A 25,701-nucleotide genomic window follows, 5' to 3' on the forward strand; every position below is an offset into this window, starting at 1 on the left:
TTTGGAGACTATATGGGACGCTGGGAGATCAAACCACAGTCTAACTTAGGCTAGTGCCGATAAAGCAGACCACTTACGCCACCGGTCAGACCCCAGATCTGGGATTTTTAAAAACCATTTTCTACATATAACAGCTTGTCATTTCTCATACTTTCCTACACATACCAATCTCCAAAGGCTACTATGAAGATGCAGATTCAGTAGCTGTAGGTGGGACCTGGGATTCTTCTTTATTTCTTCTTTTTCCTTTTCAGTGTCTCAGATTATACCGAGGCTGGTGATACATGGACCATGTGTCTAGTCAATGTTTATAATCCTCGGTATACTTATTTTTTGGAACATCTAAGCTGTGACTCAGTTATAACATGATTTGATAGCATGCATTAATATAGGGGTGGTGTTAGACTTAGATGCATGAGAAAACACGAGTAATAGAACGGTAAACAAAAGCAAATTAAATTAATGAAAAATAAATAAAAGCATGCATTCAATTTACCTCAAAATTAAAAAGGAAACATTGGTTTACAGCATTAGGGAAACTCATCATTTATGGGAACTTGCTGCCTGCATGCTCTGCTGCCTCCCAGAGAAATGCTTTGATTATCCACAGTCTTTTGCCAGATCAGACCATTGTCTATGACTCTGGTTCCTCATCTCCCTTGGCCTCATGCCAAAGACCACAAATTCAGTGCAGATGTCCTGGCCTTAATGCTTCAATGTGATACTATAGCCATTTCTATGAGACTAAAGGAAAGAACAGTGATTAGTAAGCAGAACTGAGAAACTTCCCAAGCAACCAAGGATGATATGACTGCTGTTAAGTCCTTTGACTTAAACCATAAGGATCAAAATATTGGTGCCAAACTTCTCAAGACATTGCCAACAACGAATAGAGAGGCTGGGGATGGTACAATTACCACTACTCTACTGGCACAATCTATTGCCAAGTAGGGCTCTGAAATGATTAGCAAAGTTGCTAATCCAGTGAAGTCAGGAGAGGTTTGATGCTAGCTGTTGATGCTGTAATTCGCTGAATTTAAGCAGTCTCAACCCGTGACAACCCTTAAGGAAATTGCTCAGGTTGCTTCAGTTTCTTCAAATAGCGACAAAGAAATTGGCATTATCATTTTTGATGCAGTGAAAAGGTTTTGAAGAAAGTGTACGTGCACAGTAAGGGATGGAAAAACCCTGAATATGAATTAGACATTATCAAAGACAAGAAGTTTGACCGAAGTTATATCAATCCATACTGTATTGATACCTCAAAGGGTCTGAGATGTGAATTATAACATACTCCTCTGTTCTACTAAGTGAAAAGAATATTTCTAGTATCCAGTCCATTGTACCTGCTCTTGATATTGCCATGGCTAACGGGAAGCCCTTGGTCATAATTGCGGTAGATGTTGATGGAGAAGCTCTGAGTACACGTGTTTTAAATGGATTTATAAGTTGGTCTTCGGAGATTGAGAGATAATACAGTGGGTTAGGCATTTGCCTTGCATGCCAGCATCGTTTTAGGTTGCCCAAGCACCACCAGGAGTAGTTTCTGAGTGCTGCACCAGGAGTAACCTCTAAGTATTTCTGGATGTTGCCTATAAAGGTAAAAAATGTTGATCTTCAAATCATATCAGATTTTGAAGACAATAAAAATAACCAGCGATTGCTATTGATGGTAATGTATTTGGAGCAGAAGAATTAATTCTAAATCATGAACATACTCAGCCACATGTAATAAGAAAAGTTGGAGAGGTCATTATCACCAAAGATGACATGTTGTTGAATGAAAGAAGGGATAGCAGCCAAATAGAGAAACATATTTAAGAAACCACCCATCAGTTAGATATCACAAGTAGTGAATATGAAAAGGAAAAACAAAATGAACATCTGTAAAAATGATCAAATGGAATGATTGTGCTGATGGTTTGTGGAACAAACAATTATGGTGTAATGAATAAAAAGAAAGGCAAAGAGGGACATTTTCCTTGTATGTGACCAACCTGGGTTCTGTTCTCCAGCAGCAGGAGTAATTCCTGAGTGCAGACTCAGAAGTAACCCCCTGAGAACCATCATATATGTGCCACCACCACCCCCCCAAAAGAAAAGAGTTAGAGATGCTCTCAATACTACATGAACTTCTCTGGAAGAAGTTACTTTTCTGGGAGGGCATTATGGTCTACTTTGGTGCCTACGTGCTTTAGAGTCATTAACTTCAGCTAATGAAGATCAGAACATTTGCATCGACATTATTAAAAGAATATAAAAGATTCCAGCATGCCCATTTCCTAAGAATGCAGGTGTTGAAGAAACTGAAGTTGGAAAAATTGTGCAGTTTCCCCAGAGTTGATTATGGTTGGAGATTTTCTGAGAATGGTGGAAAAGGGAATCATGGATCCAGAACAGGTGTAAGAACTGCTTTATTTGGTGAATGTTGGTGTGTGATCTCTCTGTTAAGTACCACAAAGTTGTAGTTACAGAAATTCTGAAGAAGAAAATCCTATAATGGCTGCAATGGATTTAAATGGGAAATGAATGGAAGTGACAAGTTCTAATTTTTAGAATACTGCTTTACCATTATTACTAAACTGTGAGAAGAATAATGGAAAGTTACTCCTCACCAATAACTTCAAAACAGTTGAAGAAAATAACTGGCTAGTGTTTTTTTAAATATTAAAGTTTAGGTAACTGTTTACAGTAAAGTTAGTGTTTATGATTTTGATGTACAATTGCTACATTTTACTCACCACCACTAAGGCAAGATTGCTGAGAGCTTAAGGAAATTCTCATCATAGTTTGTTACTGGTTTCAGTTGGCAACATATAATTAATGGTTTGCTGCTGTTGTTATCCAAGCCTATTGATCATTAGTTTTGAATCTTTAAATAAAAGTATTTTTTACATTAAAAAAGAAATAAAACATTTCTAAAAGGCCTAAAGTAAATACCAGGTTTTATTAAATAATAGGAGTATGTGTACCACACATTATTTTTACAACTTTAAATCAAGCTTTAAAAATGCACAAATTATGGGCTCAGAGATAGAGTACAGGAAGTTAAGGAGCTTGCTTTGAATGCAGCGGACCCTGTTGGATCATCAGGACTGTACATGGTTACTTGATCACTGCCTGGAGTGATCCCTGAACAAAGAATCAGGAGTAAACCTTGAGCATTGCCCCCCAAAGTTTTATAGATTGGGTCTTGTGGTGGCATCATGGTAAAACATGTGCCTTGCAAGCTTGAAGCCATAAATTTGGTTCCCCATACTATCAATATGCATCAAGTGCAGTTCCAGAAATTATACTATTTGGGTCCCCAGGTAGCACAACAGTATCTACTATTTCCAGTGAACTGCATCTAAGTGTGTGAGCAATGCAGCTATATTGTGCCACCCTCACACTCCATGAACAAGGAAAAAACCAGGTTTGCAACCCCCAGTGGGCAAATATAGTGTATCGAATATAATGAGTATAATTCAAGTGTGGGACCCTCTCTCCCAGGATCCACAATGTCCAGGATATATACATGCAAAACTAAAATAATGTGATCCCTGGTGAGCACTACACACAAAAGCACAAGCACCACACCCAAGCGTATGTGCCCAGGTCATCACAAATGTAGCAATAAAAAGACAGATAACTGTTTAATAAATTGTCCATTTTTACTCCTTGTACACTCTCTATATAACTTCAGTTTATGGGAAAGAACATTGATTACATGGAAGGATAAAAACAGAAGACAGCTTTTCTCTACTGAGCAGCAAATGGCTTTGTTTTCATCTGAAGCATTGTTACTTTTATTCCCGGAATCCCTGGTATGCCTTGAACCCTAGATCTTTTTTTTTCTTCATCCTTGTACAGTGGATACTTCACCAAACATTCATTTCACCACTCAAAGCTTTTCTGTTAATTTCTTCCCACCCCTGTTGGAAAGATTATAAACATTTTGGGTTTTTCTGTTTTCTGGATAGAAATGATGAATTTCCTGTTTACATATCACAAGTAGCTCCTCTTATTTTTCATTAATCTTAACTTCCCTGTGTTGGTCAGTGGCTCTGTCCCTACTTCTAAATCCTTTCCTATCCATTGGGAACTGAAGCGCAAATTTAAATATTTTGTCTTCTCATTGTAGTGCTACCACATTTGTTGCCATAATATTATGACACTAAGTTAATTGTAAAATGTATATGTACTGTCTGAAACAAATTATCCCATGGAGGATCATAAACAATACTTAGCTCACAATTGCCAGGTGTCAGGAATTTGGGAGTTGCTTTATTGGGACCTCTGGCTCAGGGTCTCTGACGGTTGAAATACAAGTATTGGCTGAAAATTATATTTTCTCAAGGCACTATTGGAGTAGAAATCAGTTCCCTAAAGACTGTTGACCACTGACCTCTTTCAAGTCTTTGTTTTGTGCGTCTCATCATAGAGCAGCTTACTAAATGAATGGCATATTGCTTTATCAGTGAGTGTAAGCAAGAAGAGCAAGAGAGAAAGTTGATGGAATAATATTTCTAACTTACTCTTAGAAGTGATAGGCTATCACATCTGCCATATTCTGTTTAACCAAAACCAGTTACTGAGTCTGGGACTCAATCAAGGAGAGGGGAATCCAACAAATAAAAATCCTGGAGCTATTTGAGATCAAGCTCCCAACCACAGTACAGTGCTATAACATGATCTGAGATGAAGGAATCAATCTGGATTTAAATAGAAAAGTATTTGGAGAGCCTTGGTCTTTACAAGATCATTTATTCTCAAACATCAATACAACACAGAACATCAGAAAAATCAAATCTAGATCTGTGTATAATGTAATGCGCCTATAAAAAATGCTGATGTCTGCTGTGTTCTGAGATTTTTTTAAAGCTGTGGAGGAATTATACCAGAGTAGCCAATACAATCACAGAATATAAATCTTTTAAATAGATAAATAGCCAATTTTATACATAAGCAAAAAATAACCTTTGGACTGAAATGTTAACTTTTCCAAAGATTTTTTATTGGAATGCATTTATTGTCTTTGCTTGTTTTTTTTTTAACTATAGTGTAGGTGTCAGAATATTAAATCTACAAATATCACTTTGCCATAAGAAACATTTGGAGCTGGGGCTGCAGTGATACTACAGTAGGTAGGGCACTTGCATTGCATGCAATTGACACAGGTTCAATCCCCAACACCCCATATGGTCCCCCAAGCCTCCACCACATGAGATGATTGAGGAACCCTGAGCACAACCAGGTATGGCCCCTAAACAAAATGTGACTTAAAAATGAAGAATTCTGCCTGCCTCTTCATTTTCTTAAAATAAAGGACGTCAAATTTCATAAAGGTATAGGTATCATAAAGGTGTTTCACATAGGTATTTCATAAAGATAAAGGTATTTTTCACCTATATCAGAATGCAAAGGAAAAGTTTTAGGCTAGGACAACTCAATGGTTACAAACCAAGATATAGCTCTGAGAAAAATCTTAACAAATTTTACCAAAGAACCTTTATCTTCCCTTAGTTTCACATATTTACCCCCCCCCACAGTTATCACCCCTAAAAACTTAAACCTTTTTTCTATTTTGTCACCTGCCTATACATTTTTTATTAAATTGATATAAAAATCCCATGTTTAAACCACCCCTTTGAATTTCTTTATCAGCATTCTGCTTTTGTTAAGCTCTTTTTTATTTTATTTATCAATCTATTTATTGTATAGCAATGCCAATCACATAATTGTTCAGTTGTAACAGATAAAAATTCTGCTCATTGGCACAACTGCTGACATTCTTCCACAACTAGATTCATTTAACCCCTTGGACAGTGACAGAAATGATCTTGACTAGCACCAAGCCTACACGTGTTTGCTATTATAGGTGACATTTCATGATAGCTCCTGTTTACTAAGTCTGCTTCTCTTTTTCTCATGTTACTCTGCTACTTTTCTACTTTAAGTTTCCAGGGCCAAGACTGCACAAACTAGGAGGGTAGAAGAAAAGTTATTTATTTTTCTTTGGAGTGCACACAGTTGAGACAATGTCAGTGGTTTCTTTAGAAGCCTACGAAGAAACATGTCTCAGGCAAAAGAGAGAGAGGAGGGTCATTAAAAGCAAGAAGAGATTCAGGGTTTCTCCACTCTTGAAGCATATTGTCATGGGAACAACCACTGGCTCCATACCTTCTCATTGCCATATCCCAGGGTGTTTTCTTGTTTTGTTTTGTTTTGTTTTGTTTTTGTGGTGCCAGGAACCTTTCCTCTCAGTTGTGGATGAGAAAATTGGGCCACTGTAGCAAGCAATCTTGGTATTTGTGCAGGTCCTAGGACAAGGCCTAGGATAGAGTCTTTAAGGTTCTAGAACTTCTGATCCAACCTTGTTGGTGTGCTCAGTTTTCTGTATCATGAGCTCCATGTTTTTGCTCGTTCCCTAAGCCGAAGTCTAGGAAATTATGGTTCCAAAGGTTCTGCTCAGTCTCTGTTGTCAGAATTGGGCCTCTGTACTAAGAAATCTTGATTTTTGTAAGAGACCTGGGCTATAGCCTAGGGTAGGGTTTTCCTTAATGGTCTCAAGGTACGTTCTGCCCAATCATGGTTGTCAAAGTCAGTTTTCTGTAGTTAGTGCTCTTATTTTTCATAGTTCAAAGGACGATACATCTTCTGATTTCCACTTAGTGTTAGGTGATGTGATAGGACCTCCTGGTCTTAGGCAAGTTGTCATTTCCTCGCTGTCCTCGTTGTCATATTTACACTGGCATAAGTATATCTCCCAACGGAGCTTAGTTCCTGGTGGTTTTGCAGGGAGTTGTTTCAATTCTACATCTGGGATCTCGGATTTGAGAATGAACTAACACTGTCCAATCTCGTGGAGACTGAGTTGTATCCACATGACATATGTCCAGGATGGGAGGAACCCTTGTATAAAAAGTGTGAGTTCTTATCCTTAGAAGATAAGATCTTGTGTCTGAGACCATGATTTTCCCTTATATACTGTGCCTATACAAAAACATATGGCGTCCTTTTGTATTGCTGGTGCTATTCCTGATTAGGATGACAGACTACACATACAGTATCTGTGGTGTGGTCTGAACTTTTACCCCAGGCATTACGTTTTCTTGGTTTTTGTACCAAGTAGCACCAACACTGGTGAGAATAGAGATTATATGTATATATAAAAAATAGAACATATAGATAAAACTGAGGTTAAAAAAAGTAAATTGAGAAGAAAAAAAGGAAAAAGGGTATTTGAATAAAGAAAGTGATGGGGGAGGCTATCTGTATGTTTAGGAGTACATGTCTTAAGATGCATTATTATAAAGGTATTAAGCTTACATAGGCAATATAGACCTCCCAATTAGGTCTTCTGAGATATTCTTGTGGGGAGTGAAAACCAAGGTATTTTTTTGTATCACAGATTTTGGTCTAGAGTTTAAGATATGATTTGCAGCATTTCAGAGCCAGAGGAATTTTCTTCCTTCTCCTATATTTACTGTGCCTATACAAAAAAAGAAGGTGGGGTAACACCAAACCCTGCCACTCCAGCACTTTTTCTGGTTTGGTTTGGTTTGGTTTTTTGATATTATTTTCTTTCTCTTTTTTCTTCCACTTTTTTCTTTCTTTTTCACTCTTGTGGATGCTATTCGGTGATTTTTTTTAGTAGTTGACACCAAATTTTTTCTTCTCCTTTCCTTAACCTTTTTATCGCCAACAGAATAACATAACTTGAATCATTCAGCCTCATAAATTGAGGGGGGAAAAGGATGATTCCAGGACCAGACATGAACATGTAGTGTAAATAAAAATGATCTACAACAATCTGTAAATTGAAGACCAGTTACACTAGTATTCTGGGGGGGGGCAGTAAAGGAGGGAGATATGGGAGACATGCTGGGAACAGGAGCGGAGGGAGGACAACATTGGTGGTGGGAATGCCCTTCATTCATTGTCACTATGTACTGTAAATAATTTCGTGTAATGAACTTCAGTCACAATCAAAATTTTAAAAAAGCAAGAATAATGTTGGATATACAGACAACCAGAAAGATGATAAGCTAGGAAGATGATAATCTGAGAAGAGGGGCTGAAAAGTTGAGTTAAGGACCCTTGATTACTGATTACTGGAATGCTGGCACACTTGGGAATGTCCCCTTGGTGAGGAGCCTGTATTCACTATTTTATCTACCACCTCTCCCAGAAGAAGACAGTCTAGAGATTTTTTAGTAGCTACCCTAGTCCCCTAGCCAGATTAGATTAGCACAGACAGGCGACCCTTAATGTTTGTCCTTGCTTTGATAGCTGGCCCTAAACAGTAATTACTACGCATGAATGACAGTCAGGGCTCTCAGTCCATGAGGCTCTGAGTCCCCTGACTCCATGCTTTTCTCTCTTATGGCTGTCTGTTCTTAATACTCTACCCTGGGCCAGTCCTCAGCAGGAAGACTAGAAGAAATGGTGAATAAATGTAGTGTTGTGCCCTGGATGGGGCCCTGATAAGTAAAAGTTATGGTAGAAAGGCTGGTGAAATTCAGATATCTGGGGTTTGAATAATTCTGACACCCCCAATGGTGGTTCCTTCCTGTTGACATGGCAGATGTTATCCATGGGAAATTGTAACCTAGGGGTTACAAAAATAAACACAGAGATAAAATTTGGGGGAATTTTATGCTGTGAACAAATCTTTAAAAAGTGCACAAGACCATAGTTTTGATTTTAAGAGGATGTGATTCTAAGACCACTTCTGTTTCCCTTTTTGTCTTCATACCATGTCTTAGTTAGGTCAAGACTGTGAATCAAGTGTTTTTCAAAAGCCCCATATGGTTGGTTCCTACATTCTTTCTAGTTCAGTATGGTTTGAAGTACATATTTCTATGCAATTATTTTGAACAAAGTCTGTTTCCTCATGTTTATTTGTTCATTTCTTCCAAAGACATTACTTTTTATTGTAGCATTAGTGTCCTAATCACACTGACTTCAGTGGATTTACAGATGTGTGCACTGCTAGAAGAAACAATTGGCCATACCTCTAGATGAAGCAAGATGGGAATTTAACTTCTTGACATTTTTAGTGTGAATGTAATCAAATGCCCCACTGTCTTCAAACAGGATTTTACCCCTTTATTACAAGTGGCTATTGCTGGAACATTCACCACTATAAACTTGTTCTAGAGGACCTATAATAAACTTCTCCATGTGGCTGCTAGATTTTCCAGTGATGTATTCATTAAACACTATATGTTTGTTTTGGGATGTTTTGCTAAAGCTAGGGAGAGACCTAGCATAATTTTCTGGGATTGAACCTGGCATGCAACTAATATTTGAAGGTTTTTCCTGAGGTGCTTTGTGAGATAATGTGAGGAAGTCTAATTGAGGTGGTTTTGAACATGTAATCACTCTGCAGGATAATAAGGAAAATGTTTAGGAGTTATGTTTTCAAATTTCCTGTGAGGGGATAAAATGCAGGATCATACATGAGAAAGACAGGCACCCAACCACGTCACATGACAAGTATCAAAAGTGTGGTTGTACTTTTCAATAAGATGTTTTCAAAATGGAGTATCTGATTTTCATTAAAAATCTTGCCTGTCTTTGATCATTTCTTTTTAACCACTATTGGGATATTACTAAAGAAATTGGGAGAAAAAAGAAATTGGAGTGTATTTATCAGATATTTCCCTTGAAAGATACAAATGACCAACTTATTAAGAAAGAACCAGTTATTAATAGATTAACAAATCTTGCTCAGAATGTTATTATTTAGAAAATTATTAGGGTAATTTGAAAGGATAAAAATAAGAGGAATGTTAATAGTTTCTCTTATACTGTGAATAGCATTCTCATTTTTGCTCACATGTCTCCTGGTCAGGACAATCAGCTGAATATGCTTCAGAGCTTGGTACACAAGGGTTAACTTTCATTGTAGAATTTTATGCTATGTACATGTGCCAGACCTCATGAGATGTAGTTTTTGTGTGGTCAGTAAGTTACAAGATTGAGGTCCATGATTTCCCTGTGGTGTCCCAGAATTATCTTCTCAGAGCTATTTCAGCATTTGGCATCATAAATCCAGGAGATAAAAGAACACAAACTCTCCCTGAAAATACCCATAATAATTAGTTATTGGCACTTTTCAATTATATGATATCTATGATACTAAATCCCAAGCTTCTCAATCTCGGTGCTATTGATGCTTAGAGCCAGACAATTTGTTGTGGAGACTGTCCTTGTGCACTAAAAGATGTTTAATAAATTCCCTGGCTTCAGACCACTAGATGCCATCAATACTCCCCCAAGTTAGATCAAGCAAACTGGCTCAAGGCATTGCCAAATGCTCCCTGTGACTCAGAACAATTCATCCTCCCTCTGCCCTTGCCCTAGCTCCACCAGCCAAACACGCACACTCACACACACACACACACACACATACTAACACACACACAAACACCTTCAAGAAGCACAGTTGGATCCAACAAGACAGAAATGGGGAAGAGACTAAAAATCTCAAATCCAAAGAGTGAAAGAGAGCTTTAAGTTTAAGTTTAAAAGCTTTGAAATGCCAAAACCAAGATTGGAAATTGGGCTCAAGTTCAGCCTAACAGAGAATTCTGTCTGGGAACAGAGTAATCTAGCTGTTCATTATTTAGTGAACATTAGGGTCATTTCCACATTTTTGCCAGTCAGGCTACTATGAGCATATGCATACAGTTTTGTTTAAACACCTGTTTTAAATACTTTTGAGCATATATCTAGGTGTGGAATAACTGGAGAATGAAGAATAAGCAATTTTAAATTTAAAACTCTGAGGTAGTTTATTTTTTCTGCAATTATTGTTTAAAAAAAACCACAATTACCAAACATAAAATCAACACCAGTGATTCATTTGTAAATGCCCTAGAATAAATATTTCCCCCCAAAATAAATATTTTCAATGTTCAGTTTTAGTAAGTCTTGAGAAATTTCTGCATGGGTTTCCAAATTAAAAATTCCTAGAAATAAGATGTTAATTTCTGTGTATTGCATGTGTAAAGTTTGCTAGGTGTAAGAATAATATTTTTTAGTAAAATTTCAAATATTGTCCCCTGAAACTTAGATACCTCTAAATATCATTTAGGGGCTGTAGAGATAGTACAGTGGGCAGTGAACTTGCCTTGCATGTAGCTATCCCTAGTTCAATCCAGAAGATTACATACGGTCCTCTGAGCACTGCCAGGACTGATCTCTGAGTATTGAGCCAGGAGTAAGCCTTATGTACCACGAGAAATGTATGTGTGAGGGACAAAAGGGGATATAAATAAATACAATCCTATTTTATTAGGGACACCACTATGAAAAGTGAAACAAAACTAGAATAATCCTGATTTTCATATTTTGGTAGTGATGTGATAATTGATAAGCATCAACATGTTTGAGCTGCCCCATCTGTGAAGTAGCAATGACCCTAGCATGTCACTTTATTATCAACCTGAACTGAATTCATACCTGTAGACACTTCTAAGAGAACTTGCACAGTAGGCATTCTGGAGATAAAGGCTGCTTGGGAGAGCAGGAAGAGTGGGGGATCAACTGGGAGCAATCAACTCAAGCTAAGCAAGTTGGAGTTCTTTGCTCTATTGTGTGATCTTGATGCCTCATCCTCATTAGGAAAGACCCAACTGTATAACAAACTTTGACTACTCAAAATAGATGTATAAAAAGAGAAATGTAATTTAATGTTCTTAGGAATTTGTACATAATTCCTTAAAATACTCTCTCTCTCTCTCTCTCTCTCTCTCTCTCTCTCTCTCTCTCTCTCTCTCTCTCAAATAAACGATTCTGTTGTCAAGTGCCATCAAATTATAGAGTCTAGAGGTCTATAGGTTGCGGGTGACTGCGGAGAAATTCACAAAGCCGTCAGATGAAGTTTCAGGAAAAATCCAGCTTTATTGCAAGACTCTAATCTAAACAGCCCTTTCCTGCTGCTCTCCTTATCTTAGCTGCATATCCTCTCTCTACCCCTCCCCCCAGCCTTTCTATTATCCTTTATCCCAAACAACAGCCCCTCCCAGGCATGGGTGGGTCTGACCATCCAGGTAACATTAAAATATGGAATTGGGAGAGAGTTATCCCTGTCAAGGCCAGTCAAGCCCTGGCTTCAGGGACTGGTGGGGTTTTTTCCCCTTCCTTTCAGTCCTCATTCCCATACCCAGGTTTTGTTTTCAGATTTCCCAAGTTAAATGAGAGATGACTCTTCAGGACACCGTCATCCATCCAGCTGGAGACATCAGGGAATGTGGCATTCTGTGACCATTATTAGTTTCTGTTATTAATTTCAGTCTTGTGCTCAACCCATAAAGAGCTCATTGGTTTTCTACCCATGGTTGTCCCTTAAGACAGTTCTTCTGGTATCTTTGCTTTCTTTACCAAATTACTACAACTACCCCCTACATGGTCCTCTGCATTCAGTTTTCTCACCGTCCACCATCTATTGATTCTTAACACTGCTGCACAGCTGATCTTTTTATACTGTCAAGTCTGATTAAGAAACACTTCAGTGGCAACTCTTTGTTCCTTGCATAAAAGGCAAAAATGTTAGCATTTTAATATTCTAGTCCATACTTTTCCATGCTGACTTTACCTCCCACCATCCTTCCTCCCCCTCAGAGCTGTTTCGCATTTCTTGAATGCAGGAAGATTCAATGAACCTCTTTTTCTCAACACCCCTTCCTTGCTCACACTTATTGATTCTTAAAGTGTTGAGAAAAATATGTATCCTGGGAAACTGTCCTAATATCCCACCTACATTTTAAGTGAACTGCCCCTACTATGATTTTCACTCAACCATGGTTACACATTTACAATGATGTAATTGTTGGATTTCAGTAAGTCTTTTCTGGCAGAAGAGAAATCTCATGAGGGTCAGGACTTCATACTGTCAGCACTTTACCACATATGTGCACATGTGATTTCTGAATAATAGAATGATAAATTAATTTAAATCGTAGAATTCTGATATGAAATTTACTTTAAAGAATAGAATATCATTGAGAGATTCTCAAAAACATTTTGGGTGCTATTTTTGGCCACACTCAGTGATGCTCAAAGGTTACTCCAGACTCTGTGCTCAGAAATTGCCTAAGAGATACAGAGTTTCTCCGCCCTTGAAGCATACTGCTCTGGGAACAACTACAGGCTCCATACACACTCATTTCACACCCCAAGGTCTTTTTATGGTGCCAGGAAACTTTCCACTCAGTTATGAATGATAAACTCAGGCCTCTGTAACTAGAGATCTTAGTATTTGCATAGGCCATAGAATGAAACCTAGGATAAAGTCTATCTTTATGGTCCTAGCAGTTCTGTTCCATCACTGTTGTCATAATCAGTCTTCTGTAACTTGTGGTCTTGGTTTTTTCACAGATCCTAGGATGAAGCTTGGGATAGAGTCTTTTCAGTGAGGTGCCAGAAGTTCTTCTCAGTCGCTAGGCTGAAGCCTAGGCTAGGGTCTTTCTTATTGGTCCCAGGATAAGTTCTGCCCAGTCATGGTTGTCAAAGTCAGTCTTATGTAGTTAGCAATCTTGGCTTTTGCACAGATCAAAGGATGATGTGTCTTCTGATTTTATGTTACTGTTAGGTGATGAGATAGGACAAACTGCTCTTAGATCAAGTTATTGCCATTTTATCATTATCAGGATGTCATATCAAAACTGGAACAATTTGGTGCTAGAGCACTATTAGAAATTTCCTAGGGAGAGTTTGGTTCCTGGTGCTGTTGCAGAGAACATTGTCTGTTCTGTGCCTGGGATCTAGGTCTTAGGATTGGACGATCACTGCCTGATCACATGGAGTCTAAGTTGGGTCCACATGACACATGTTCAGAGTGTGAAGGTGCCCTTGTATTATAAAAAATATGGGTTCTTATTCCTAGTAGATAAGAGCTTGTTTCTATACATAAAATTTCTCCTTTTTTGTATGCCTTTGCAAAAAGTAATGGTGCATTTGGGGGTAAAATGACAGGCTACACAATCTCTGTGCCCTAGTTTCGACATGAGCTTTTATCCCAGGCAAGACTTTTTCTTGTAGGATTTCTACCAAACAGAAGCAAAACAGGTGAAGTTAAAGAATATATATATATATATATATATGAAGAAATAAATAAAAATAAATTTTAAAAAGTAATCAAAGAAAAAAAGTGATGTAATCATTAAAGAGAAACTACCAGAGCTAAGGAATACAAACGATCAAATCCTGCATGCCCAAAGTACCAACTAAAAGAGTCCCCAGAATAAACACACCAAGACACATTCTAGTCACAATGAAGAAACACACAGATAAAGACAGAATTCTGAAAGCAGCAAGATCAAAAAGGAAAATTGCATTCAACGGAGCATCCTTGAGATTTACCGCAGAACTGTCACCAGAAACACTCAATGCCAGAAGGCAGTGGTGGGACATAGTGACAAAACTCAATGAAATAAATGCTTCGCCTAGAATACTGCACCCAGCAAAACTCACTTTCAGGTTTGAAGGAAGAATACATGGCTTCACAGATAAACAACGGCTCAGAAACTTTACAGACACAAAATCAGTCTTAAAAGAAAAACTGAAAGACCTACTTTAAGACAAGACTACTGACCAACAGACACACCAAATATCGACACAAAGATGATGCTAAATCCCATGACAATTATCTCTCTCAATGTCAATGGACTAAATGCTCCAATTAAGAGACACAAAGTGGCTAAATGGATCAAAAACTCAATCCAACCTTCTGTTGCCAACAAGAAACACACCTGAATAGTCAGAACAAACATAGACTCAAAATAAAAGGTTGGAGGGAAATCATCCAAGCAAAAACATGCATAAAAAGCTGGAGTGGCCATAGTAATATCATATGATGTAAATTTTATACTCAGAAAAGTTGTAAGGGACAAAGATGGACATTTTGTATTAATCAAGGGATATGTACAGCAGGAAGAAATCACTCTCCTAAACATATATGCACCGAATGAGGGGCCAGCAAAATGTTTATTACATTGTTGACAAATCTGATAAAGAATATCAATAACAACACAATGATTGTGGGAGACCTCAACATGGCTTTGTCAACACTTGATAGGTCAACCAGACTGAAACCCAACAATATACTGGCCCTGAAAAGAGAATTGGAAGAAAGTGTCCTAGTACATATATATAGGACACTCCACCCCAGGAAACCTGGGTACACATTCCTCTCCAATGTACATGGGACATTCTCCAGGATAGACTACATGCTGGCACATAAAACGTACCTCCAAAATATCAAGAGGATAGAAATTTTGCAGGCTACCTTCGCTGACCACAAGACTCTGAAATTATATGTGAACTCCAAAGGGACACAGAAGAAAAACTTTAACACCTGAAGGTTAAACAGCCTCCTACTGAATAACCAGTGGGTCCGAGATGAAATCAAAGAGAAAATCAAAACTTTCTGGGAAACAAATGACAATAAAGACACAAACTATCAGAACCTATGAAACACAGCAGAAGTGGTACTGAGAGGAAAATTTATAGCAAGCACACATCAGGAAGGAAGAAGGGGCCTACCTTACTAGCTTAATGATGAGAAAATTATAGACCAATATCCCTGATGAACACAGATGCAATGATCCTCAAAAAATCCTGGCAAATAGGATTCAATTCCTCATCAAGAAGATAATTCATTATGATCAAGTAGATTTCATCCCAGGAATGTAAGGATGGTTTAACATCCGTAAATGTATCAACATAATACACAACATTATCAACAAGAAAAATAAAAATCACATGATCATATCAATAGACGCAGGGAAAGCTTTTGATAAGGTCCAACACCCATTCCTGATCAAAACTCTCAGCATGATGTGAATGAAAGAAACCTTTCTCAATATAATTAAGGTCGTCTACCACAATCCAGTTGCAAATATTATCCTCAATGGAAAAAAACTAAAAGCCTTCCCTCTTAATTCTGGCACAAGGCAAGGCTGTCCTCTCTCACCACTCCTAGTCAACATAGCACTGGAAGTACTTGCTATAGCGATTAGGCAAAAAAAAGAAAGATATCAAGGGAATCCAGAAAGGAAAGGAAGAAGTCAAACTCTCACTGTTTGCAGATGACATGATACTCTACTTAGAAAACCCTAAAGACTGTACCAAAAAGCTTCTAGAAACAATAGACTCATATAGCAAGGTGGCAGGCTACAAAATTAACACACGAAAAATTAATGGCCTTTCTATACACTAATAATAATAGGGAAGAAATGAACATTAAGAAATTGGTGCTGGTGAGGTGGCGCTAGAGTTAAGGTGTCTGCCTTGCAAGTGCTAGCCAAGAAGGACCGCGGTTCAATCCCCGGGTGTCCCATATGGTCCCCCCAAGCCAGGGGAATTTCTGAGCTCTTAGCCAGGAGTAACCCCTGAGCATCAAATGGGTGAGGCCCAAAAAACCAAAAAGAAAAAGAAAAAAGAAAACAACCCCATTGACATTAGTGTCACACAAACTCAAATATCTTGGAGTCATCTTGACTAATGATGTGAAGGATCTATACAAAGAAAACTATAAAAATCTGCTCCAAGATATAAGAGAGGACACATGGAAATGGAAACACATACCCTGCTCATGATTGGATGGATTAACATAATTACTGTATTTTCAGGCATATAAGACAACCCCCTAATTTTGCAGTTAAAACATAGGTTTAGGCCTCAGACAGAACGTTCCTGTGCTGCATGTGTTCCTATGCTCATGTACCACAGTGAACCAATCACAACAAGCAAAGGTTCAAAGGTTATACTGTAATAGACTTCCTCTCTGAGTCTGGCCAATCTGAGCAGGCTTTTTACAGTGTAGATTCGGGTCCAGAACATTGTCTAATTTGCATGCTTAGATTGGCAGAGTTAGAGAGGCAGTCGGAGCAGCCTTGCAGGGATTGGTGCAGGATTGAGTTGGAAAATTCGTGTTATGGCAATATTCAGACAATTTTCGTTTAGCGGCATATTGAAACATTTTTTGGGAAATACTTGGCATATAAGACGACCCCCGATTTTCGGTTGACTTTTTTTGTTTCACAAGTCGTCTTATACGCCGGAAAATATGGTAAAATGGCAATAATCCCCAAGGCATTGTACAGATTTAATGCATTCCCACTAAAGATACACATGACATTCTTCAAAGAAGTGGATCAAGCACTTTTGAAATTCATTTGGAACAATAAACACCGTTCAATCATTGGGGAAAAGAATATGGGAGGCATTACTTTCCCCAACTTTAAACAGTATACAAACAATAGTTATCAACACAGCATGGTATTGGAATACAGACAGACCCTCAGATCAGAGAAATAGGCTTAATACTCAGAGAATGTTCCTCAATCATACAATCACCTAGTCTTTGATAAAGGAGCAAGAAATCCTAAATGAAGCAAAGAAATCCTCTTCAACAAGTGGTGTTGGCAAAAATGGCTAGCCACTTGCAGAAAAGCAAACTTAGACCCCCAGCTAACATCATGTACTAGAGTAAAATCCAAATTGATTAAAGACCTTGATATCAGACCTGATACCATAAGGTATATAGAACAACACATAGGTAAAACACTCCATGACATTGAGACTAAAGGCATCTTTAAGGAAGAAACTGCACTCTCCAAACAGGTGAACGCAGAGATTAACAGATGGGAATATATTAAGCTGAGAAGCTTCCGCACCTCCAAGGAAATATTGTCCAGGATACAAGAGCCACTCCCCTTAGTGGGAGAAACTATTCACCCAATACCCATCAGATAAAGGGCTGATCTCCAAAATACACAAGGCACTGACAGAAGTTTACAAGGGAAAAAACATCTAATCCCATCAAAAATGGGAAGAAGAAATGGACAGACACTTTGATAAAGAAGAAATACCAATGGCCAAAAGGCACATGAAAAAAAGCTCCACATCACTAATCATCAGGGAGATGCAAATCAAAACAACTATGAGGTACCACCTCAAACCACAGAGATTGGCACACATCACAAAGAATGAGAACAAGCATTGTTGGCGGGGATGTGGAGAGAAAGGAACTCTTACCCACTGCTGGTGGGAATGCCGTCTGGTCCAACCTCTATGGAAAGGGATATGGAGATTCCTCCAAAAACTGGAAATTGAGCTCCCATATGATCCAGCTATACCACTCCTAGGAATATACCCTAGGAACACAAAAATACAATACAACAATCCCTTCCTTACACCTATGTTCATTGCAGCACTATTTACCATAGCAAGACTCTGGAAACAACCAAGATGCCCTTCAACAGATGAATTGCTAAAGAAACTGTGGTACATATACACAATGAAATATGATGCAGCCGTCATAAAATTTTCCTATACATGGTTGTACATGGAATCTATTATGCTGAGTGAAATAAGTCAGAGAGAGAGATGCAGAATGGTCTCACTCATCTATGGGTTTTAAGAAAAATGAAAGACATTCTTGCAATAATTTTCAGAGACAAAAGAGAGAATGGCTGGAAGTTACAGCCCACTTCATGAACTTCACCACAAAGAGTGATGAGTTTAGTTAGAGAAATAACTACATTTTGAACTATCCTAACAATGAGAATGTATGAGGGAAATAGAAAGACTGTCTAGAGTACAGTTGGGGCGGGGTGGAAGGAGGGATATTTGAAATATTTGGTGGTGGGAATGTTGCACTTGTGATAGGGGGTGTCCTCTTATATTACTGAAATACAACCACAATCATGTTTGTAACCAAGGTGTTTAAATAAAAATATTATTTAAAAATGAAGAAATTAAAGAAGAAAATAGTAAAAAAAGATAAAAGAATAAATTATTAATATAAAAAGGATAATGTTGGCTGTGAGCTTTATATCTTGAAAAAGATTCCTTCCAACCCTATTTTGCTCAGTGTTTTCCTCATGAATCAGTGTTGGATTTTGTCAAAGTCCTTCTCTGCATCAATTGATATAATTATGTGATTTTTTTCTTCTTGCTCATGTAGTGTATGATGTTGACTGATTTGTGTACGTTAAAGCAACCTTGCATCCCTGGGATAAAACCAACTTGGTCATAGTGTATAATCTTTTTGATATATTGTTAGATTTGGTTTGCTAAGATTTTGTTCAGGATTTTTGCATTTATGTTCATTAGTGAGATTAGTCTGTAGTTTTCCTTCCTGGCAGTGTCTTTGCCATCTTTGGGAATGAGTGCAGTATTAGCCTCATCAAAGGAGTTAGGTAGGATTTTTGTCTTTTAAATGTTTTGGAAGATCCTAGGGGTAATGTACTCTAGGTTGGACCCTAGGTTGGAATTCCTTTCATTCAGTAGTTTAAATAAGTCATTCCACTGTCTTCTCGATTGAATTGTTTCAAATGGGAATTCTAGTTCGATTCTTATCTCCCTTCCTTTGTACTTGAAGATTTTTTTCTCCTTTATTGCTTTAAGGAATTCATCTTTCTCTTTTTTTGCCATTTGGATTACTATATATCTTGGTGTTGGTTTTTTAGGGTCTATTTTATTAGGGATTCTTTTCGCCTTTTGGATTTGTACCAATGCCTCTTTCCAGGGGGTAGGAAAATTTTCTGCTATTATTTCCCTCATTACTTGTTCTTCCTCTTTCCATATTTCTTCCCCTTCTGGTATTCCTACAATTAATAGATTATTTCTTTTGTATTTGTTCATTAAATACCTAAAATTTTCCTTATTGGCTTCTTCTATGTGATTCTCCAACTGTGACATTCTGCTATTATGGCTTGCTAAGACGTTTTTATTTCCCTTAATTCCATTTGTATAGATTCTCTCATCTTCTGTAAGAGTTTTTAAATTGGTTGAATTGTTCATCTATGGATTTCTTAATCTTGCTCACTAGTGATTTCTTAATTTCTATTGCTATGGCATTCATTGCCACTTTTATGTCTTCATCTATTAGGCTCATGCATTTTGGTGGTCTTGGAAACTTGGTAGGATTTTTCTCTATATCCCTGGCTTCTAGTGTCTTCCTTAGTTTACAAGTATTTCTTTGCATTTGGTGGCTTAGAGTGTTCTGCTCTCGGGTCTCAGCCCTCCTTCGTTACCTGTGGCATGGGGCTGGGCCCCTTCTCTAGAGTGCAGCCCTAAGTGGAGATGATGGCAGCGGTCACAGAGGTTTGGCCCTGCCCTCAGGTCTCCTTCCTCCTGTTACCTGATAGAAGATGCAGGTCCCCTCTCCGTGCCTCAGTTTTTAAGGACTTAAGGTAATGGTGGTGACTTCACTGGTCTGAGCCTGTCCTCAGGTCTTTAGGGATCACTCTTGATTCTGGGTTCAGAAATGACTCCTGGTAGGATCAGAGGACTATATGGGATGCAGGAGATTAAACCTGGGTTGGCTGTATTCAGGGCAAATGCTCTATTCACTGTACTATCACTTCAGAATCAACACTTTGAGTTCTTAGCCTAGTCACTGTTCCAAATATTTTCCAACCCAGTTTGTTTCATTGTCAAAGTTTCATTTTAGGTGAGAATAATCTAAAATGAATCACACAGTCTTCAAAGAATACTGTTCCATGAAATTCAACAAAGACACACTGCATCACCTAATCTAAACCCTGGTGAAAATATATTACTTGTACTCCAAAAAGTTTTGCTATGTTTCCTTTCCTTCCCAATTGAAAATTATCACAATCTCCTCTTTAGATATGTAGGGAGGGAGGCTGGGTTATATTTAGAGAAAGAGAACTAAGCTGTTGAAAAAAAAAAAGAAACAAAGCAATAATGTATATGGTGAGGACATACCTTGAAAATTGTAATTTCTCTGGACTACAAATCTTGAGAATTCTTTTAAGAAAATTTATATTTTATAATGATCAAAAAATTTGTTGGGGCCGGGTAGGTGGCGCTGGAGGTAAGGTGTCTGCCTTGCAAGCGCTAGCCAAGGAAGGACCGCGGTTCAATCCCCCGGCGTCCCATATAGTCCCCCCAAGCCAGGGGCGATTTCTGAGCACATAGCCAAGAGTAACCCCTGAGCGTCAAATGGGTGTGGCCCAAAAATTTGTTAATCTGGCTTATAAAATTTTTAACATGGAATATTTATAAGCACAATAAGAGACCATCGCTTCTAAATTTATTTAATTTTGGTTTAATGGTTTAAATAAAAGACTTCTTTTCAAAAATGATTTAAATAAGTTAAGAAAGGAATATTCATTATTTTGGGGTATTTATAATAGACTAAACTTGCCTTAAAAGAGCAAAAAATAGGGGCTAGAGCAGTAGCTTAGTGGTAACGCACTTGCCTTGCACGCAGCTGACCCAGGATGGACCTTGGTTCAATTCCTGGCGTCCCATATGGTCCCCCAAGCCAGGAGCAATTTCTGAGTGCATAGCTAGGAGTCAATAGGTATGGTCCAACAACAAAACAAAAACAGAAAATAACAAAAATAAAATTTTATTTACAAATAATTTACAAATCATTACACATTATTAACTTGAGGTCTTCAAAATTAGAAACATTTGCTTGTTTCTTGTGTCAGTGTTGGTCATCATTAATAATTTTTGATTAATAATTGGAAATTTAAGAAAGTATTACAGCTGTTACTGTTTATGATATTCTGATTTAAGGTATATCCTTTAATAAAGTGCCCTCAGTGGATGAAACAAGGAAGATAAGTTTAGAAAAAAGAAATGCAGTTGTGTGATTTATGCAAGAAAGATAAGATGTGAATTTATGAATGCTGGAGAAAAGAAGAAAATTCTGTGAAAAAGTAACCTGTTGGTTGCAAATAGAACTGTAGGAAATTTCTAAAGTGAATTTAAAAGGAATGTGCAGAAAGATATGGGATGTGTTCTAAGAGAAGAAACTATAAGTAAAGTGAATAATTGTTGGGCATAATTAGACATGTTTTTGTCTACTTAGCTTTTTTATTTGCTGTCATTTAACAGAAAGATTTTCGTTACGTTTTGCTAAGGATATAGATAGGTATATCACAAAGAGCTTCTCTCCTCGAGGTGCAGAATTCTAAGGATCCCCTGTACATTTAGCTGACTCAATTTCCAGTAAAGGGAATGTGCTGTCAGCCTTTGTCTGACATTGTAAAAAGGAATCAGCCAAGCCCCGAGTGATGGCCTGTTGGAAGGGCCCAAAATTACGGGGATGAAAAGGTCCAGATCCTCTGTTGTCAGCAGGCCATGGCTTTGACTCTGCATTCCCGCAGGAAAAACCTAAACCCATTTGATTCCCAGCCAGACATATCAAACATGTACCTAGTAAAAATACTGTTAATGATAACTCAACCCAGGTTGATACAACCTGAGGTTAGCTTTTCTTTTGTTTTGCAGAATGAAGATTTGCTAGATTTTTTGTTTTTACGCAACTGCTGCCTGGTGCCACCCCCAGCACAGCACCAACCAGTTAAGCAGCAATGGCAAGTTATTCGAGCTGCAGCCAGTGTTGATGCCCTTATGGTTAAGTCCTCTGCCTACCTAGCTGGATGAAGCCTGGTTTCTGAACTTGCAGTTTCATTTATGTGACCTTGTGGGCCCCTTTTGGTCCAGTATTGAGATACCTTGGACAGGTCCTGGGTACCATGACCCACGTGATTCATCTTATGGTTTCTCCACAGTAAATGCAAAAAATAATTTGTGTGATTTACAATTTTATATATTTCCCTGGTCATGGCCTTTTTTCTACAACTAACTGTGGAACTGAAAGGGATTAGTATTGTGCCTCATGGGGGTGTGAATCTACAAGTTCAAGCAGCTGGATAAAGCATAGCACCGAAGATTTTATTAAAATTGACAAAACACCATCAGCTGAGTGCTCACCCGGGGTTACTCAATGTAACCCTGTGCTTTTATAATTTACAGAAACTGGAAAGAAAAGTGCAGAAAAATTCAAAAGAAGAATGATGCGGTATTAAGACTTTATGAAGCTGGCCATGATTCTGGATTACTTTTTAAAATCCAGTTAAGCATCACTTATCCTACCTTTAAAATAGGCCTGGGCTAAGACCCCTTGTCCGCACATCATCTCCCGCTCTCCCTGTAACATCGATCAGCTTTTCATCACCCAGTCCAATCCTCTGACCTCTGGCAATATTTAGATTCCAATTTACCATGACCCCCTAGTGGGCCACTGCCTATGGGCCAAGTTCTCTTAGGTTTAACACCTACTGTGCATGCCCTGAATTCCATCTATATTATGCTTAACTATTTAATCCTAATTTAACTAAGACTTGCTGGCTTTGTATTGATGCAGCCCCCTTTTTATGAAGCTGTTGCCCTTAATCAATCATTTTTTTATATAAATGCAACTGAAACTCAATAGTGTTCCACCTCTGACACCCTGGGTTTGACATTTGGGCAGGTTCAGGGTCAAGGCTCCTGCCTATATAGTGGACAAGGAAGACACTATAGTTGTCCCCCTTATTGCCTCAATTTTACCAATTGGACATCTCTTTCTGACTGGACAGTTCCAACCACCAGGCAAAATATAGGCCTTACCAATTGCCTATACCATTGGTCGGCAACCTGCGGCTTGTGAGCCACATGTGGCTCTTTACACTTTTAATTTGGCTTTTCTGTTTGCCAGACGAACACTCCAGGAGTCAGGACTGTGCTCCTAGTCTCTGTCAGTGCTCTCTCAAAATAAATTTCAATCGTGGTTTTGGCAAGATTTGGTTCAGTTGAAAAAAAGGAATGCCGACCACTGGCCTATACCAATCAGCATTTTTAAGCAATGACCTGCATGTATGTGTCATTGTTCAGTTAATTTCCAGAGTTACCTAGCATTCTCTTCCAGATACATACACCATGACTTGAAGCGAGACCCAGGTACTGTGGCCTCTATTCCTCTGGCCTCCTATTTAAGCCTTGTAGGAGCAGCCACTGGAACAGTAGCCCTTGGAACCCAAGACGCAGCCAATCGAAGCAATGAGATGACAAATTGATGATTTGGCTGAAATTGGCAATGCTGTCACGTACCTGCAGACTTCCCTAAGTTCCCTGACTGAAGTGGTGTTGCAAACTCGACGAGGCCTGGACAGACTGTTCCTGAAAGAGGATGGCCTTTGTGCTGCCCTACTTGAAGAGTGCTGCCTCTATACTGACCATACTGGACTGGATAAGGACTCTATTAATAAACTGTAGGCAGGAATTGAACAAAAATATGAGTGAGAGGCGGGATTATCTTGGTATCAAAATTGGTTTGATTGGTCCCCTTGGTTTACTACCCTTTTATCTGCATTGGCAGGATTGTTGATTTTATTTTTTTTATTATCGTTACTTTTGGACCTTGCATTTTAAATCATCTGGTGCCCATGATTAAAAGCTGTTTTCACATGGTAGCAATACTTGCTAATGTAGTAAATGAGTTAATAGTACAAACTGGAAACAGAGAGGCTGCAGAGCATGTTATGTTAGCAGAAACCTATAGGCTGTTTGTTACTCAATGACTGATAAGATTCTAGGACATCCTTTAGGTGTCACCAGGACAACCTAAGAGAGGCACAAACCTCATAGGTCCCCAGCCCCTTCTGCATAACTCACTTGGTTCTTATACAGTAAAAAGATGGAGATGTGGGGGGAGAGGCTGGGAAATAAGGAGATTTCTGTAAGCTGGCCTTAAATATAAAGGAAAGTTTCTGTTTAGAGACTTGTGTCCCTGCTGTGCAGGAGAAAGTCATCCAGGTCAAACAACCTATTTAGGCTAATGGTGCCATAAGCATTGCAACTGCTCTCTTTATATACTTCCTGATTTAATTATGCCATGGACATTGTAACCGTCATCAGTGCATGCCATATGAATTAATAAAGCCATGTACCTTGTGACTGTTGTCTTCACATACCATCTTATTGCTGTAATGCCTAAGCTGTATTCCCCACATTGTTTCCCGCCTAAAGTTTGCCTTTAAAGGCCTTGTCCTTACCTTCAGTAAACAAAGGCTAGTGCTCTGACAATACTTCCCTGTGAGTGGTCTGTGTCTCAAGTCTCCCCTCTCTTTCTCAAGTTCAGTCTTGAGGCTATGGGGCTGGAAGAGAACCTTACCCACCCTTGCATCGGCCTCATGGGGAGCCTTGTGCCAGAATCCTACATAGATGCAATTACTGATTTTCTAATCTTGTTGAATTTTGTGTGCAAAATTAGGGAGGGAAGAGGCTAATTCCTTTGAGTCTGTACTCAGTAAATGAATTGAGCAATATATTTTATTCAGAGGGGCTCTGCCTTGTCTTGAACTTGAGGGTAGATTCTCCCATCTGTGGACTTTTGATTGAGATCCAAATTAAATTTACATTTCTAAAGTTGTGAATTTTCTCCTAAATCTAACTCTGGCACTAAATCCAGGACCTGTCAGGACTTAGAGACTAGGGAAGGAAAATGTAGCTAAGTAAGTAAATCAATATTCAGAGTTTAAAATCTAGTTATTCCTTGGAACTCATCACTTTCGTATTTTATATAAAGATTCTCAGACAGGAGAGTGAAATTTTAAGCCTCTTCCCAGTCAACACTGGCTATGACCTTGGAGAAATGACTCTCATCTCCAAATGTCTTCCAACTCTAAAGTGGATATTTTTTTATTGATCTCCACTATAACGTGTCATGTAAATCTTACAGCTTCTTTAGCTTCAAGGGAAGAAAAAAGTGGTTTTGCTGCCTGATGTCCCACAAGAGCCAAAGCCTTGAAAAAAAGAGGTGTTAAAGGGCAAGTTCAGTGGCAAACTCTGCCTTGCACTTAGGGACCACTTCTTGAGGAATGACATTTCCATAAT

At 38.4% G+C, this 25,701-nt stretch overlaps 1 pseudogene; it reads left to right on the forward strand.

Moving 5' to 3' along the window:
* Positions 1–591: 591 nt before the first annotated feature.
* The window catches only part of LOC125999412 (60 kDa heat shock protein, mitochondrial-like), a 71,648-nt pseudogene continuing 46,538 nt past the window's right edge, over positions 592–25,701 (forward strand).

The sequence above is a fragment of the Suncus etruscus genome, chromosome X (assembly GCF_024139225.1).
Source record: "Suncus etruscus isolate mSunEtr1 chromosome X, mSunEtr1.pri.cur, whole genome shotgun sequence".
NCBI classification, from domain to species: domain Eukaryota; kingdom Metazoa; phylum Chordata; class Mammalia; order Eulipotyphla; family Soricidae; genus Suncus; species Suncus etruscus.